This window comes from Triplophysa rosa, unplaced genomic scaffold (genome assembly GCF_024868665.1).
Source record: "Triplophysa rosa unplaced genomic scaffold, Trosa_1v2 scaffold62_ERROPOS344091, whole genome shotgun sequence".
NCBI lineage: Eukaryota > Metazoa > Chordata > Actinopteri > Cypriniformes > Nemacheilidae > Triplophysa > Triplophysa rosa.
In genome coordinates, this window is record NW_026634645.1 from 111,626 (window position 1) to 128,750 (window position 17,125).

Consider the following 17,125-nt stretch of genomic DNA (forward strand, 5'->3'; position numbering starts at 1 on the left):
GAAACAAATTTTAATAACAGGCCTCTCTCTTAGTTAAACTCCAACAGGCTGAAATACATATGTATAAGATTTGATGATTAACTTTTGAAGATTGTTTAAACAGATTTATATTACAGTTAATTACTTTCAACTTTGAAACATTTTACCTGAATGACATTGCTGACTCAAAATACTCAATATCAAGCCCTGTTTATGTCATTTGTATCGGCCCCAAAAAGGGGAGGAAAAAACCTGCCTTGCACCTTGGATTACGGTCTACTACATCAGTCTAATTATGCAAACACTACGTCATACATCGACAACCATAAAGGACAAGGGCTTCGAGCTAAACATTTCAGCTACTTTAACAACTAACAAACAGTTTTCATAGAGAGTGATGTAACACACACGACTGTTATGGCATCTCCCACAACCTAAACAGAAGCACCACTCTTGGTGACCCCAAGTCAAAAATAGAACAAACTCTTAAATATCCAAGATAAATGAACATTCAACATACACTTAAATTCAAAAGTTACTCTCCTAATGTAGTCTCACGCAAAGCATGTTGGGAACTGAAATTCATTCTCAACAAATCGTCTTGAATTAACTTGTTTAAATTAAGCTAAACTAACTCAAAAGTAAGAATTAGTTACAGGAACTCAAAATATTTAAGTCAGTTAATTCTTTTATAGAAAATTAAGTTTACACTACTTTAACTATAACTGCATAATAAAAAACTAACTATGACAGTCGCAATCTAAATAAGATTAGGTGAAAATGAATGAATGTGGATGACAGCGTTTTTGCTCTGCTACAGCTTTGAGCATTACAGCCAATTAAGTTCATGGTATGAATATACATTACATTACATTTATGCATTTGGCAGACGCTTTTATCCAAAGCGACTCGCATTGCATTGTGTTATACATTTGTTTCTGACTATGTGCAATCCCCTGGGATCGAACCCATGACCTTGGCATTGCTAGTGCCATGCTCTAACACCTGAGCCACAGGAAAGCTTTATACTGGCCAATCAGAGGTGTTTAGATGATTCACCGGTGAAGAAGAGCTGTGCTAAAGCGCTCTTCGCTCACAAAGTTGATCATTAACAACCGCGAACAGATCTGACGTAAGAAAGAGATTCATTAGAGTAGTCAGACTCTTTACTGTATAACCTGAAGCCTTTGAGTGTTTTAGTGATGTTGTTTTCTGATGTTGTATATATCCGTTTGAACAACTGATTTTTATGTTCCTTAGAGAATCAAAACAGCAATAAAATAATTCATAATCATAATAAATAACGCTTCTCAGCTTGTTTTGTAGCGCCATGTATTCTAATATCTGAAAGTAATAATCAAGATTACAACATCAAGGGCAATAATCAGCATCAATGTTTTTGTTGTAATCTGGCAGTCCAATGAGTATGTTTTATCAGATTTATGCTGCTCTGATCCACATCAGTTTAAAGACACCTCTGGTGCTGCTTTGTTTCATGTTTAAATTAAACAAGTTATCTGGGTTAAACTATGTTTTCAACATTTTCATCATTTATATTTAATAATTTATTTCGTCTACATACTTTTAGAACTACATTAATCTCATTACGTTGTGCAATTGTTTTGTATACATTTGTCACATATATGTCACAAATGTCACATATGTGACAAACTCTGGGAAGTAAATTATCACTTGGACCTCTAATCAGCAATCCTAGGATTTATTTATATATAAATCGATGCCAGGTCAGGGTTACACCCACATTTTCTGACATGGTCTGTGGACCCCCTGAAGTAGCCTTGGCTAACCCCTGGCCACCCCATATACAAAACTCTAGCTCCGCCACTGGTTACAAGGTCTCAGGTGTTAATGGGGAGCAGGTGTGTTAAATTTGGTGTTATAGCTCTCACTCTCTCATACTGGTCACTGTAAGTTCAACATGGCATCTCATGGCAAAGAACTCTCGGAGGATCTGAAAAAAAGAATTGTTGCTCTACATAAAGATGGTCTAGGCCAGAGGTGGGCCACATCAGGCCCCCCACACCGGCCCGCCAGGTGGTTTTTAAATGTTTTCAATAACATTGCGTTTCAGTTAGGATTTTAGTGAAAATTACTAATTTGATGTAATACAGACAAAATCCATAGATGGCGTGAGTCTGCTATGCAGCATACTATAGTAAAAATGAAAAGAGAGGGAGACATGCGCTATTGCGCTAGCTAGATGGACATGTTTAAACGCTGAGTTCGCGTCTTGTGTCTTTTGAAGCACCTCGCGCTGAGGCTGGAATTTCTGTTATCAAAAGCGCATCTCGAGACACTTGCCCCGAGAAAGAGATACGGCTGTGATGTAGGGGTCTGCTGTTCTGCAATCGGTCACTATTGCTGAGAAATGCTCTAAGAGAGACTGCTTTTACTTTCAATTCTTATAAATCCGATTTAGCTTAATGGCAGAGTGACACAGACTGTGAAATGGTTCCGTCATAAGAGTTTGGTGACAAAATGAGACAACTCCGTTTTAAAAAACAATCAAAAATCATGTATTTTTATTGTGCATTCCAATTAATATCAATCAAAGTGCAGTTGTTTTTTATTTAAGCCATAATAACTAAAAAAATACAGCTAAAAAACATGATAATATAATAAAAAACATGATTTTTTATTTTTTTTAAAACTGAGTTTTAAATTTACCCTTTTGGTTCAGCCCTCCACTACAGTCCCATTTCTCATGTGGCCCCTTGGGATTAATTGCACGCCCCTGAATTAGAGGAATATTTGAAAATGTCAAGAATAAAAAATTATGTATACTGTAAATTATCATAATAATGCGTCTTAAATGACAGTGCGCAAATGTTTTGCCATTTTTTTCAATATAAAAGTATTTATAAAACACAGGGTAGAAGGAATTGCATGTACATACTCTACAGTATTTATCAAATTTCAGTTTGGAATAAATAAAAAAAGATTTAATTTAATGTGCAAATAATATGCAGCCCTTAACAAGGATTCGAAAACATGATGTGGCCCTCGAGGTAAAAAGTTTGCCTACCCCTGGCCTAGGCTATAAGAAGATTGCCAAGACCCTGAAACTGAGCTGCAGCACAGTGGCCAAGACCATACAGCGGTTTAACCGGACAGGTTCCACTCAGAACAGGCCTCGCCATGGTCGACCAAAGAAGTTGAGTGCACGTGCTCAGCGTCATATCCAGAGGTTGTCTTTGGGAAATAGACGTATCAGTGCTGCCAGCATTGCTGCAGAGGTTGAAGGGGTGGGGGGGGTCAGCCTGCCAGTGCTCAGACCATCCGTTGCACACTAGGGTTGTCAAGGTACCATAACCATGTCTTATGATACTATACCAGCTGAAGTATCTCGATACCAAGTAGTATCACGATGCTGTGCCATATAATTCAAATCTATACAAAAAACACAGATTTAGATTAAACATTTTGTATTTACTATGGTAAACTGTATTATACTTTGCACTAGAATATGTTGTTGTATTAACTGTAGTAATTGGATAAATTGTAGCAAATACATTTACATTTAGTAATTTGTAAATACTATAAATACTGTAGTATACTTAAATATTTACTATGATGAGACTCAAAAAAACTAGTATCTATGAGTTTTAGTAGTTTACTGTAGTAAATACTAAAGTACACTAGATCATTTTTCACATAGGAACTAATTCAAATGTTGGACAAATTTAATTGATACAGCAGTCTTTATAAAGGGAAATATTAGGCTTACTTTAAAAGCAGAACTAAAACGGCCAGTAGGTGGCGTCAATTTTCCACTGAGTTAGTGAATCATATAACCAACTCCTTCAAATCGCCAATTTGAATCATTAACTGGTCCGAGACATTCAAAACACACATTCATTTTGGAGATAAACTATGAAAGTAAAATCGTACCATAAAGATTTGCATGCGCAGGATAACATTTGTAAAAGCGTACCTGACATTGCAAGCGTAAAATAAATTTGCATTCGCAAAAAGTTTTGTAAAGGTGTAAATCAAGCTGCAAGCGAAAGTAAACAAGTTTTGCAGCATTGTAAAAAAATGTAAAAAAACATTTGCTTTTACAAATGTTATCCTGCGCATGCAAATCTTTATGGTACGATTTAACCTTCATAATAAACACCGCAAAAAGGCAGATGTAAGTGTTCAAATAAATATAATGCGCATATGCAACATTAACTACGGTACTACGATACTACCGTTTCAAATATAGAGAGGCATCGTGGGTATTTTTAAGATTTAGCATCGCGATGCTACCGTAGCACCGGTACACCGTGCAACCCTATTGCACACTGTATCAAATTGGTCTGCATGGCTGTCGTCCCAGAAGGAAGCCTCTTCTAAAGACGATGCACAAGAAAGCCCGCAAACAGTTTGCTGAAGTAGACATATGCCCGGTTAACCAAAAATATATGTCATGTGATTTATGCACAATTTGTGAGTGCAGTACGGTAAAATGCTGCTGCATCCGAAAGCCAGAGGGCGCTCTCGTTCAGAAACTCCAAATACGCACTGCAGAAGAAGACCATAACACAAGTAGTTCTAAGAAATGCGAAAGGACATGTTTTTATCACTGATCCTCAAGCCTCCTCAGGTATTTTCATGATAATAAAGTATATTTATAATGATCATGTTTGACAGGTGTTGCTTTTTTAAATGCACGTTATAAGCGACTTCAACTCGCACTGCTTTTAGATCGAGCAGCATTTCCTACTGATCCCAGAGCCGTGCTTCACGGACAAGCGACGCATCAATAAAATAATCAATATTTTGCATTATTGCAGCCAACTCGGTTTCAGCAGGATTTTGTGGTAACCGCGGTTAACCGGGCACATGCCTATGCTGAAGACAAGCATACTAAGGACATGGATTACTGGAACCATGTCCTGTGGTCTGATGAGACCAAGATAAACTTATTTGGTGCAGATGGTGTCAAGCGTGTGTGGCAGCAACCAGGTGAGGAGTACAAAGATAAGTGTGTCTTGCCTACAGTCAAGCATGGTGGTGGGAGTGTCATGATCTGGGGCTGCATGAGTGCTGCCGGCACTGGGGGGCTACAGTTCATTGAGGGAACCATGAATGCCAACATGTACTGTGACATAGTGAAGCAGAGCATGATCCCCTCCCTTCGGAGACTGGGCCGCAGGGCAGTATTCCAACATGATTAACGACCCCAAAAGAAGCTGAGGGTAAAGGTGATGGACTGGCCAAGCATGTCTCCAGACCTAAACCCTATTGAGCATTTGTGGGGCATCCTCAAACAGAAGGTAAAGGAGAGCAAGGTCTCTAACATCCACCAGCTCCATGATGTCGTCATGGAGGAGTGGAAGAGGACTCCAGTGGCAACCTGTGAAGCTCTGGTGAACTCCATGCCCAAGAGGGTTAAGGCAGTGCTGGAAAATAATGGCGGCCACACAAAATATTGACACTTTGGGCCCAATTTGGACATTTTCACTTAGGGGTGTACTCACTTTTGTTGCCAGCAGTTTAGACATTAATGGCTGTGTGTTCAGTTATTTTGAGGGGACAGCAAATTTACACTGTTATACATACTTTACATTGTAGCAAAGTGTCATTTCTTCAGTGTTGTCACATGAAAAGATGTAATAAAATATTTACAAAAATGTGAGGGGTGTACTCACTTCTGTGAGACACTGTACATGTTTAGTTTGGAGTGTTTCAAACATTTTTCTATCGTTATTGTTTTATCAACCATCCCTAATTTACAGTGCAAAGACATCCACTATATTATACAGATGTTTAAAGTGACTTACGGTGGAAATAGGCCTATGTTTTTTCATCCTGGGAACCCATGACCTTTGCAATGCTAACACAATCAGCCGAGCAACAAGAATGCTACTTTGTCAACATATATTAATATCCTGACATAGAAATTAAGGTAAACAGTCATGAAGTCACTGGTACTGCTCCGCGAGCACGAGGTTTCGCTTTCCCGGCGCAGGGATCTCTTAGCATCTACTGCAGTGAGCGTCAGGAAGAAATTCACCGTACAGCGGCCGACTCGCGAATGAAAGAATACAAAACAGTGTTTCCAAAAACCTGTCACTGTTACAGACCATTTTTAATATATGTAAACATGAACACAGTTTGGCTGTTAATAAGCACATTGCTAGACAGACAGATGTTGTGTGCTGCGTGAAAGAATATAGCCAAAATCATCGCTCTTTAAAGTCTATGATGATTATGTCAGACGATGACACCGTTATAAATCAGGACTGACATCAGAAACAGAAAATATGTACATGAGAATGGCCTTATTGGGATAGGGCTGCACGATAATTTATCGCGATACCACAGAATCCTATTGAAATCAAGTTGGCTGTAGGGCTGTGACGATAACCAAATCACCGCATTACCGCAGTAATGAGATGCCGACCGCGGTGTTAAGGTCATCACCGTCATCACCGCACATTGTTTTGTATCGTAGCGCACAGAAATGGATACCTAATGTTGATTTGGTTGAGTGTTTTTTTCCATGCGCCGCTAGAAGTAACGTTAGAGAGCTTACAGTAGTTTGGATCCCCGTAAAAAAAGGATGAGCAGTTTTAGTTCAGACGGGCATGGATGTGTTTTACATTGCACTTAGTTCCGAGTAACCTAAAAGTGAGTCAAAAAAGACTTTTGTCTGTCGTTCTTCAGACGCTTCAGTATTTTATTTATTTGCTGGTTAAAGTTACAGGAGTGCATATGGTGTGGGATATGAAATATGAACACAATAATTAATTGTTAATCATAAATTACTGTCTTTCGTCCTATATGTTCAAGGGCTTCTGGGGAAAAAAACTGCTTCAAGGAAGAGGGACAGTCCATTAAACATATGGGGGATTTATTTTGTGTGTGTGTCTGATTATTTTTAATTAAATGCTAGGTTTCAGTACTTGTGATGTCTACAGATAATGTTCAATAAAATACACACAAACATGGGCATAAAAGACAAAAGCATAACGTAAACAATTAGTTGCAAGTGCTTATAGCGATGCTTCTTTTTTGTGGTATAGGCTAGTATTTACAGTTGACAACATTATTCAAAAAATGGCCACGAATCTAGCGTCTAGGCCAAATGTTGTGTCGCCTATTTGGGAACATTTTGGTTTTGACAAGGGGCAGCCGGTAAATTGCCACTCCATCGAGTGTGTATTCAGTGCTGCTGGCAACATTGTCACTCCGTTAAGAGTAGGGATGGGCATTTTTCAATCATTTCATATTCGAATATTTGAGCTAATAAAAACGAATATTCGTTTATTTAGCAACGTTGGAAAAAAGAAATAGAAAAATACATAAAAACTGCATTTAAACCTGCGCGGAATGGTATAATACAAAAAGAAAACATACAAAACAAAAACAAAATGTGTACTGAGAGTCTGTGATATATATTGTTTTCTTTATATATATATTGTCGTTCATGGCCAGTGTCTGTCTTGTTTAGCTTTGCATTGCATTTGCATCAATAAATAAGGTATTTATTTCATCTAAGGTAACTAAGGAATCACAGCGCGTTTTAAAACAAAGAAAAATGTATTTACAGTAACCTGAAGGCGACGACCCTTTTGAACTTCTTTGAAGGAAAATTCAGGCTCTTTAGGTATGGAAAAAGGTGCCAGTTTTATGCTAAGGCAAAATTCATTAACATTAGTTGCAGTGACATATACATTTTCATGTTTCAAGTTGTTGAAATTAGCATTAATTAATATATTTTTAACAAACGAATGAATTAACAAAGAACAACCGTTCCGAAGTAATGGTAATAAATTAATTATTGTTAATCATTTAATATTATGTTGGTATTTTTATACCTAATGCATGTAATGTTAACGAATTCTGTGGCTCACCAGTTTTGAAACATTTTAATATGGTGATGTGAGTAGAGCATAAAATGCGATCCGAGCATCCGGTGTGTAAATTAAAATATTTACACTAGCTTGCGATCTGAGTGAACAAAGATTTAGGAACACATACAAATGATTTTTTATATTTTCTTTATATTATAAATTCATTACAGATGAAGTGAAGATGTGTTAAATAAGAAGTGACAACTCTAGGGTCTTCTGTAGAGGTAACTTAACCCTGTGGTGATGCAGTTTTTATTCTTATGAAAAATATGAATATTCAAATAGCATTTTTAATTTTCGAATAGTTATTGCAGATCCAATATTTGAACATTCGTGCACATCCCTAGTTAAGAGCCTCGCTAAAACCAGACAAAGTGAACATGTTGGTTTTCCTCGCACGAAACACTAAGACCTTGCTGATTCACTAAGCGGCCCAGTAGTTGTACAACAGCCGAACACTTGTACTACAGGCTAGCCCGATATTCCATTTTTATGTTGCACTTTGAAAAGGTTGTTTTTTATAAATGTAGCCTAATTAATAGTTATATAATATTAATAATAATTTGCTGTTAAAAACAATAAATTATTCAAAGTTTCAAGTGCGTTTATATTGTTATCCTATTGTTCTTTCTGCAGCTTCTGTGGAGAAAAAGCCTCGTTTATGTTGCACTCTGAAAAAAAATATTATAAATGGTAGATTTGTGGAGGTGTGTTGTTGGGTGCGATTAACCGCCAAACCGCATGATTTGTTGCGTCTTCACCGCGGTAAGAAAAAAAACCTTACCGTCACAGCCCTAGCTGGCTGCGATATGCAATGTGTCATTTTTTTTTTAATGCGTAGCTTGTCCGTGAAGCACTGCTCTGGGATCAGTAGGAAATGCTGCTCAATCTAAAAGCAGTGCGAGTTTGAGTCGCTTACAATGTGCATTTGAAAAAGCAACACCCGTCAAACATGATCATTATAAATATACTTTATTATCATAAAAATACATGATGAGGCTTGAGTAACAGTGATAAAAAGATGTCCATAGGCATTTCCTAGATTCTTGAACGTGTTATGGTCTTCTGCAGTGCGTATTTGGAGTTTCCGCACGAGAGCGCCCTCTGGCTTTCGGATGCAGCAGCATTTTCCCGTACTTCACTCAAAAGCTGTGCATAAATCACATGATATTTATCGTCGGTTTATCGCGACAGCCCTATTGGGCAATAAGCTGTAATAAAATACAGAATGTTCAGAGAAGTGAAACAGACCTTAAGTGCCAATGCAAAAATACGACGCAAGGGAGTCACAAACATGTTAGTTAAAGGGGTCATATGGCACGAATACGTGTTTTTCTGTGTCTTTGGTATGTTATAAGTTTCCCATGCATGTATTAGACACGTAAAATTGCAAAAATTAAAAGTGTTGGAACAAAAGATGCATTCTACCTAAAAGCGAATGCTCACCGAGACCTGCCTGAAATGCCTCTTGTAACCACACCCCCACGAATCTACGTCATTTCGTGGTATGAGTTGACTAAGACGCCGCAGCCATGTCGTGGAGACGCTGTGTGTTTCATTGCGAAAAGAAAGTCTCTTTGTTTGCCCTTCCAAAAGATGAGACAACTAAAAACGAATGGTTACATTTTATTTACAATACTGTTCGAGAACAGTACAATCCGAATATACAAGTGTGTGCAGCGCATTTCACAGATGATTGCTTCATGAACCTGGGAGACATCAAGGCTGGCTGTGCACAAAAACTTTTGTTAAAAAGTGGGGCAATTCCAACCATTACAACTTTGCAAGGACAGTCTGGCGCTTCAGATTCGCAGCCTGTAAGTATATTTTCATTGTAAAAGACTTTGTTTCAGACTAACGCGAGTTGAGTTTGTTGTGTGTTTGAAGCACATGTTGTTTCTTAGTGTAACGTGACAAAAGACAACATAAGTCCTAATAATCAGTAATTATGTTCCAACTAGAGGCAACAAATGTAGTGTTTATAATGGGGTTAATTGTCTTTGTTGAGTCGCGACGAGATATGGCGTAACACTGGTTGACCACTAACGGCAAATCTTTATAACGTCGTATATAAAAGGTAACTATTCTATTTCAAGTCGCGCTGGCAAAGTTGATGTATCGGCTTGATCATCTTCATTTTCCGGATCAGATTCGGGCTGGAATTGATAAGGAAAGTACCGATGACATTTTATCACCTTTATTGCTTTAGAACCTGATGTTCCAAATATGGTAAGAGGCGTTACATTTCCGTCACACGCTTGCAGTATTCGGCCAATCACTACGCGCTGGTTAACTGGCCAATCATAGCACACCTCGCTTTTCATAGCGATGTGCTTTGTTAAAAATCTGAGCGTTCCAGAGAGGCGGGGCAAAGAGGAGATACAAACAAGCACGTTATGTGGAAAATACAGCGTTTTTGAACCTTAAATCGTGTATACACACACATTACATTTTACTTTTTTTACACACATTACATTTTAAAGAGCAGGTTTCAAGGTTTTTGTAAGTGTCCTAATGTTGTATTAGAGTCCCCAACAACATGTTCAAATGCATCAAAGGTAAAAAAAGGTGCTATTTTCTTAAAATAAGCATTTAGTATCTATCCATTTCTCAAAGATCCCTAAACGATTCCTCCGAAGCTGTTCAATTTTTCCGCTTCTCTAAGCTCCTCCCTACCGCGAGTCCAGTGTGCTCCGATTGGCCAACTGGCCCAATCAGTTGTGATTGGTCTTTCTTCATACACTGCGTGTCAGAAACGAAACGCCCATTACCACAGTTCTTATCTCAGGAAGGTTTTTGTAAACAAAGACGCTGTGTGTAAAAATGGCATCAGTATTACCATATCACAAGTTTTTATCTTCATAAACTTATCTTCATAAACCATTCAGACTACTGTTTTCTGTTAATCTTTTTTCGTCATAGCTGTGGGAGAACAACAACGGCTCTATCCAAAAGTTGATCATTGCTTTGATTATACAGAGAGGAGTAACTGAGCAAGTTAGCGAGAGCTTCCAAAGATAATGCACACACCTTTACATAATAAAATGATATAGTGCTGCAGTCCGTTTTTAAAATAATGACAAGCAAAGCATTTTGTTTGAAGGGGATCGTGACCACAGCTAAACTTTGCACACTTGACAAAACCATAATGTGAGACACGTTAGCAAAGTGCTACCGTGACTAAACGATAAAGGGATACAGTTTGTACAATACTACGACATGTAGAACGACAACAGTCTACAATAACCGCCACATTATTAGGTAAGAGTTCGATTATTAAAACTGTAACACTGTTAACTTATACATTGTTTACCTGGAAACCTACAGCTGTACTAAATATACAACACGGATTAGCAAAATTACTTTAACGTATATTGTAAGCACTCAATTTAACATGTACACATAATGTATTTATCATACTTATAGCTTGTGGTTCTGAGACGCTTGTTAGTCCAAATAAAGTCGGTATTGACTTATCTTTAAGGGTCTAGCGGCTGGCAAATCCCGCGTTGAACTCGCCAAATTTGAGAAGTCATCGGTAAAATGACGAGCACATTACACAAGGTTGGAATTGTACTGCAGTGGTATCGTGGAAAAAAAAAATGTAACCACTGATCCTTCACATCGTCATCCTTTGGCAGCGAAAACAAAGTACATTTGCGTTCACAGCACAAAACACAGCGTCCCCTCGACATGTTGTATACGCAATACTACCTGAAGTGCTAGTGGACAAGTAAGAGTGTTCCTGTTTCGCAGGAAGGCGGGGATTGTGCTGATGCATTACACTGTGACGTATCGATGTTACACTCAAAAGATCCGAAAGCCTAACGATTTGTTTGGGCGGTTCGGAGTCGACTCCTTACTTTGGAAGCCAATATCTTAATTTATCATGGACTTTTTGGAATAACAACTTTGCAGATCGTCAAAATTGAAGGAAAGCTACGTTACACACTGAAATGCCGGAAATTTTATGAGATTCATGAAACCTGCTCTTTAAACAAACGATAATATTCGTTTTAGCTGCGTCATATGACATCTTTGTCCCATATGACATGTTTTTCCGCACATGTAAGTGAACTGGACACACAGCCTTAAACAGAACAATATGGTAACTTCTATACGCTAGCCGCAATACTAACATGACTGAATGATGGAACATTACAGCTTATAAACAAAATGTATCCTCATCCTTTATCATGAATACAAGTAATAAAAACTACAGACACTCTACATTAATTGACACATTTTTAGACAATAGTGGGCTCACATCTGAATAGCTGCACTAGATGTACACCATGTAACACACAAAATTAGTGACACATTAGAACATTAAATAGAACATATACACGTCATATTAATCACACTTACAGGATGTGATTCAGAAATGTTTATTGGTTGAAATAAAGTCTTGCTGACCCAACTTTCCACGACAAGCGTTTAGCAGATCCCACATTAAACACGGCAAGGTTGGAGAAAAAGTCAGTAAAATGTCGGGTAAAAAACAAAAGGTTTGATTATACTGCTGTGCAATCGTGAAAACCCATAAAAGATTTGATAACTAAACGACTCATTCAGGCGGTTCAGAGTCGACTCTATTTTGGGAGACAATATCTTTATTTATCATAGACTTTTTTGATTAACAACTTTGCAGATCGTAAACATCGAAGGAAAGCTATGTCACACGTTGCAATAAAGGCAATTTTAGGACATCCGGGTAACGTGCACTTTAAAGACTATGAGAACAAATTAATTTAAATAAACAGAATGACCTGCACGGATATATCATTAATAACAAACACTACCAAATTTCGTAAAAAATAAAAATTTTACTTTTTGATTTCACGGTGGCTTTAATGACCATCTCAAAGAGACAGACTTGAATGGCTCAGTGGAACAGTGCAATGTTAAAAAAAGTTACATTAAGCTTCAAACTGTTTTTATGCGACCTGACGAAACTAATGGCAAAACAGTTTACTCTCACATAGTCTCGCGTAGCTGAACTTATCGCCGCTTTCTTTTTCCAAGGCCCGCCCAAAAGGCCATATGACTGACAGGTAAAGCAGCCAACCACGATTCGTTTTGTGCCTCGTCATGTTTAAAGGCGTGAAAATGTCCCTGCAGTAACAGACCGGTGTACATTCACGAACATGTCAAAAGTTAACAGCAAAAAAATGATTATAAGTTTATGCAGTGAACCTCGCATACTTTTAAGAATTAAGCGTTTAGTCGATCGTGATGAATTCTTATAGCAACCGTGGTAAACACGACAGCTTACTTCTTAGATCAGACGGCTTCGTGTTGTTTCCAGGCGGACCGTTAAAGAATGCAACACGCACGTCTCCTGGTAATCCTGTGAAATTCAACCAATCAGATGGCGACTTCGAACATGCAGAAGTGTTTCCAGAAAAGTGTGCCTTATGCATCAGAGGTTTAGCCAAAGATACATGGGCATGACGTCTGAAGCTGAGACTAACTCTCACATGACTTTACCAAATTTTGGTCAGTTTTGATATGTCGTCATGTGAGAGCGAACAAAACCAATTTAAAGAATGCACATTGTAACAATTTGATCTCTGTTAAGGAACAAAAGATGTGAAAACACTGTTGGTCAACTAAACGGGACTAAAGGACTTACTAATGCCATATTTTATCAATTTAATCAATTGTAACACTAACCCTAATTAAAACTTTTTTTTTAAACGGATTGCTTTTAAATACATAATAACCCAGATAGCACAATCCATCTGGTTTACGTCTATTTGACGTCTGCATTTACATCTGCAAGACATCTTAAATACATAGTTTGCTCATCTGCAATACGTCTCGGAGACGTCTGAATGTCTGTAATACGTCTGGTAAAGATCTGGAGATCTGCTGCTTAAAAACATCTGCTAAACATCTTAGAAAGAGCTGTTGTACATCCATTCTAAATCATAAACATCTGACAGACATCTTCTAGATGTCTATATGACGTCTGACAGCAGACATCTCTGAGACGTATTGCAGATGAGCAAACTATGTATTGTAGATGTCTTGCAGATGTAAATGCAGACGTCAAATAGACGTAAACCAGATGTATGTGTGCTATCAGGGAAATATTAGATTATTAATTAACCTATTGGAGGTCCGTGTAAACAGTAAATCTTTGCACATACAAAACAACACTCTGAACAATAAACCCCCCACCACCCATTGAGTAAAAAAAATATTTGCCCCAATTTTTACAAAGCAAGCCAGTAATGTTACATGCCTGCTTGCTTATCTGAAAAGTGCACTGCCTACTAAAAACTATAAAAGAAAATTCAACACACCAACATTGTTGCATTACTCAACTAACAAACAATTAAAGTCAGTGACAGGACTTGTACCACATGAAACACGGCTAAGAAATTAGGCTGTCCAGAGTAACACTGGTAGATTACAGTAAACTGAGAATGCTAAAGCAAGTCAATCCTTCACCAGATACTAGTCTCGGTAACTTCTCACTAAGACTACTGTGATGAAATAGCAACTTAAAACTCAACAGCACAGGCCCAAGAGAATGAACATTTACTGGACTAAAAATCTGTGGGCTTTTAGTTTAAATGATCACTGAATGTGTTTTACCCCAAACAACATCTGGGTGCAGCAAGATCCATGTATGAAAACAACAAGATGGCATTTATTGACTGCAACTGCAAATGACACCTGATGTGTGATTGTCAGACTCACTGCATAAAAATCGTCACTCAAAGCTTTAAAGGAACAGTTCAGTGCAAAAACAATCGTTTACATTCACTCAGACAACATTCCAAACACATCTAAATAATCTTCAGCTTCTTTTCAATACAGTGACCACTGACAACATGCGTTAAAGCTCCAAAAGAGAAAGATTAAATAAACACAATCATCGCTTTATTTCGGCAGAACATTTTAAGCATCCAGCAACCGAAAGGTCACTTCAGATGAACTATAGCATGTGACGTGGTAGGACGCTGCTGTCACTGCTAGACATACATGTCAACTAACGTTACACATTTACAACTGAAAAAAAGCGTCTTGTGCAACACTTCGCATTAACTTCATCTGTGCAAATGCACTCGCAACTTCTAGTCGGGAAAGCACTTTGGGTCAATGGTTTAAGTTATGCGATCACCACGCCAAAGCAGCAGGTTAATTCAGGGAATAAAGAAGGTTGGTTTTGGAGAAACTGGGTAGTTTAGCAGCTCTTATCGCGACTAATGCAAGATGGCTGGACCCATATGAAAACAAAACTTTCGGCCACCAAACGTCAGTTTGACGTTTACTAAACAAGGTTACGGGCCACATTTAAAAAAAACTTGTGAATAAAGACGAATATTTAAAACCAGAAGCGTTAATTTTCTCGTTACTTCCTCTATGACATTTATGGTGTAGTAAGAAATGTAATACTTTCGTTAATTCTGGGGGTGGGGGAGGCATCACACATTAGTTAAAGATCTCCGTAAAATTAAAGAGCAAAAACTCGCGGAATGACGAGTGCGCGCTCTCGGGTGGACAACAGATACAATCTGTCAAAATTACCTGAACTGTTTTTTGTTTTTTTACATTGTTACAATGTTTAATGTTACTCTTTTCACTTATATAGACAGCAACTATCGCCACGTTCCGCTGGAAAACCAAAACAACACTTGCTTCCACTCCAAAGCGTAACAACATACCGATTTCTACAACATTAACAATAAACATTCACGTACACACAAATAAACACAGCAAAATGGGTACGAATGATCGAAGAGTCGCGAATGCTTACGGAATTGATGCAATTCTCTTTTCCTTTCCAGCTTCAAGCCAACTTAATTCCGTATGTAATCCAAGAAGAAACTTTTCCCAAAGCTCTCATGTGGATTAGTTGTTTGGTACGATATTTCAGATCGAAACATTCCTCTTTTAGGTTAAAGAAGCATAGTTTTCCTCGATTATATGAATTTTAAAGTTGTAGCGTTTACTCCATCATGGTGGCCATGTTTAAGAGAGACCGAAACACTGCCTGTCACTGCAACGGTTAAATAGATCCACTTCAAAGTATAAAGCATTGCTGGTGTTTTAAATTAGGCATAACTCATATTAAACATTTATCAAAAAAAACACACGGTATGTTTTGTGCTACGAAGGTTAATTACATATGGTATAAACTGTGCAAATAAAATGTTTAAAAAGTCTCACTGACCCTGCGCAGTAATACATTGGGAAACACTCAAGGTAAAAAGGCTTTTCAGTCGTCAGCGGGTGGAAGTAAGACGCGGAAGTGGAGTCTGAAAACGAGTGTGTTGCCGTCGCTTATGCGTATAGAAAGCAATATAATTTCTATCGCTTGTTTTGACCAAATTCGTATAGCAAATAAGTAAAGAATATGGAAATATGGAATATTTCGTAAGATCTTAGACCAATGTTAGTACAGCTTATGTTTTTATTTATACAAACGGTATACTTTTCTTGTTTATACACGCATGTACTTTGCTTGAATTGCCATGTACAGTCGATTAAGGTGCATTTTTATTTTATTAAAATAAAGTTTCTCAATCTGAATAAAGATGAACGAATAAAAAATCTGCCATTTTTTCTCTGACCATTCGTCGGACTGTATGTGGCATGACTGGCATCACAAGAATGTACCCAAGGGTACATGCATAGTTTTGGTACTTCACCTACTGGTCTTGAGATATAAACAGGTACAAATTTTCACCACTTTCACCTATAAATCATCATGATGGAGTCAGGCTTCTGCAATCTGTTTTATTTTGTCAAACAACCATAAATTGTCAATATATAAAGGATTGTTTAAAATGCATATCATTTTAATTGGACAACAATGATGACAGATGGTTCTTTCTAAAGAAATCCAATGTACACAACGGGAAATATATTCACTGTTCTCTGATTTATTACCTTTGTGGACTTAAAGTGCAAATGGATGTTATTGTGAATGCTTGGCATGGGGGGTTTAGAAGTGTGAGCTCATCTGGATTTCTGAGTGATGTGCAGAATCATAATAAAGGTATAGTGCCATTATGAATGTATGATCTGATTTACACTCTTCGCGCAAATTATTATATTACTGCTGCTAGAGCATATTTTATAAAACTGTGTTCAGTGCTCTAACCACTGTGTGGCTCAGATAATTGCGTGTTTTAGTCCCGGATTCTTTGCTTCTCCTATTCTCCTCAGCCATTTTGCTGCGTGTTTTGCCTCCCAGGGAGCGTGTCACAGGTCGTGTCCCGACATGTTCACGTGGGAAAGTGACGTCAATGTATACCCTC

The 17,125-nt window shown here is 37.8% G+C and overlaps 1 protein-coding gene across 1 annotated transcript in view; it reads right to left on the minus strand.

Annotated features, from left to right (window-relative positions):
- kmt2ca (lysine (K)-specific methyltransferase 2Ca) overlaps positions 1-15,852 on the minus strand; it is a 122,429-nt gene extending 106,577 nt beyond the window's left edge. Inside the window, exon 1 of the mRNA XM_057328655.1 lies at positions 15,619-15,852. The gene's annotated coding sequence lies outside the window, so the exon portion shown is untranslated. The remainder of the gene's footprint in view (positions 1-15,618) is intronic.
- Positions 15,853-17,125: the final 1,273 nt, after the last annotated feature.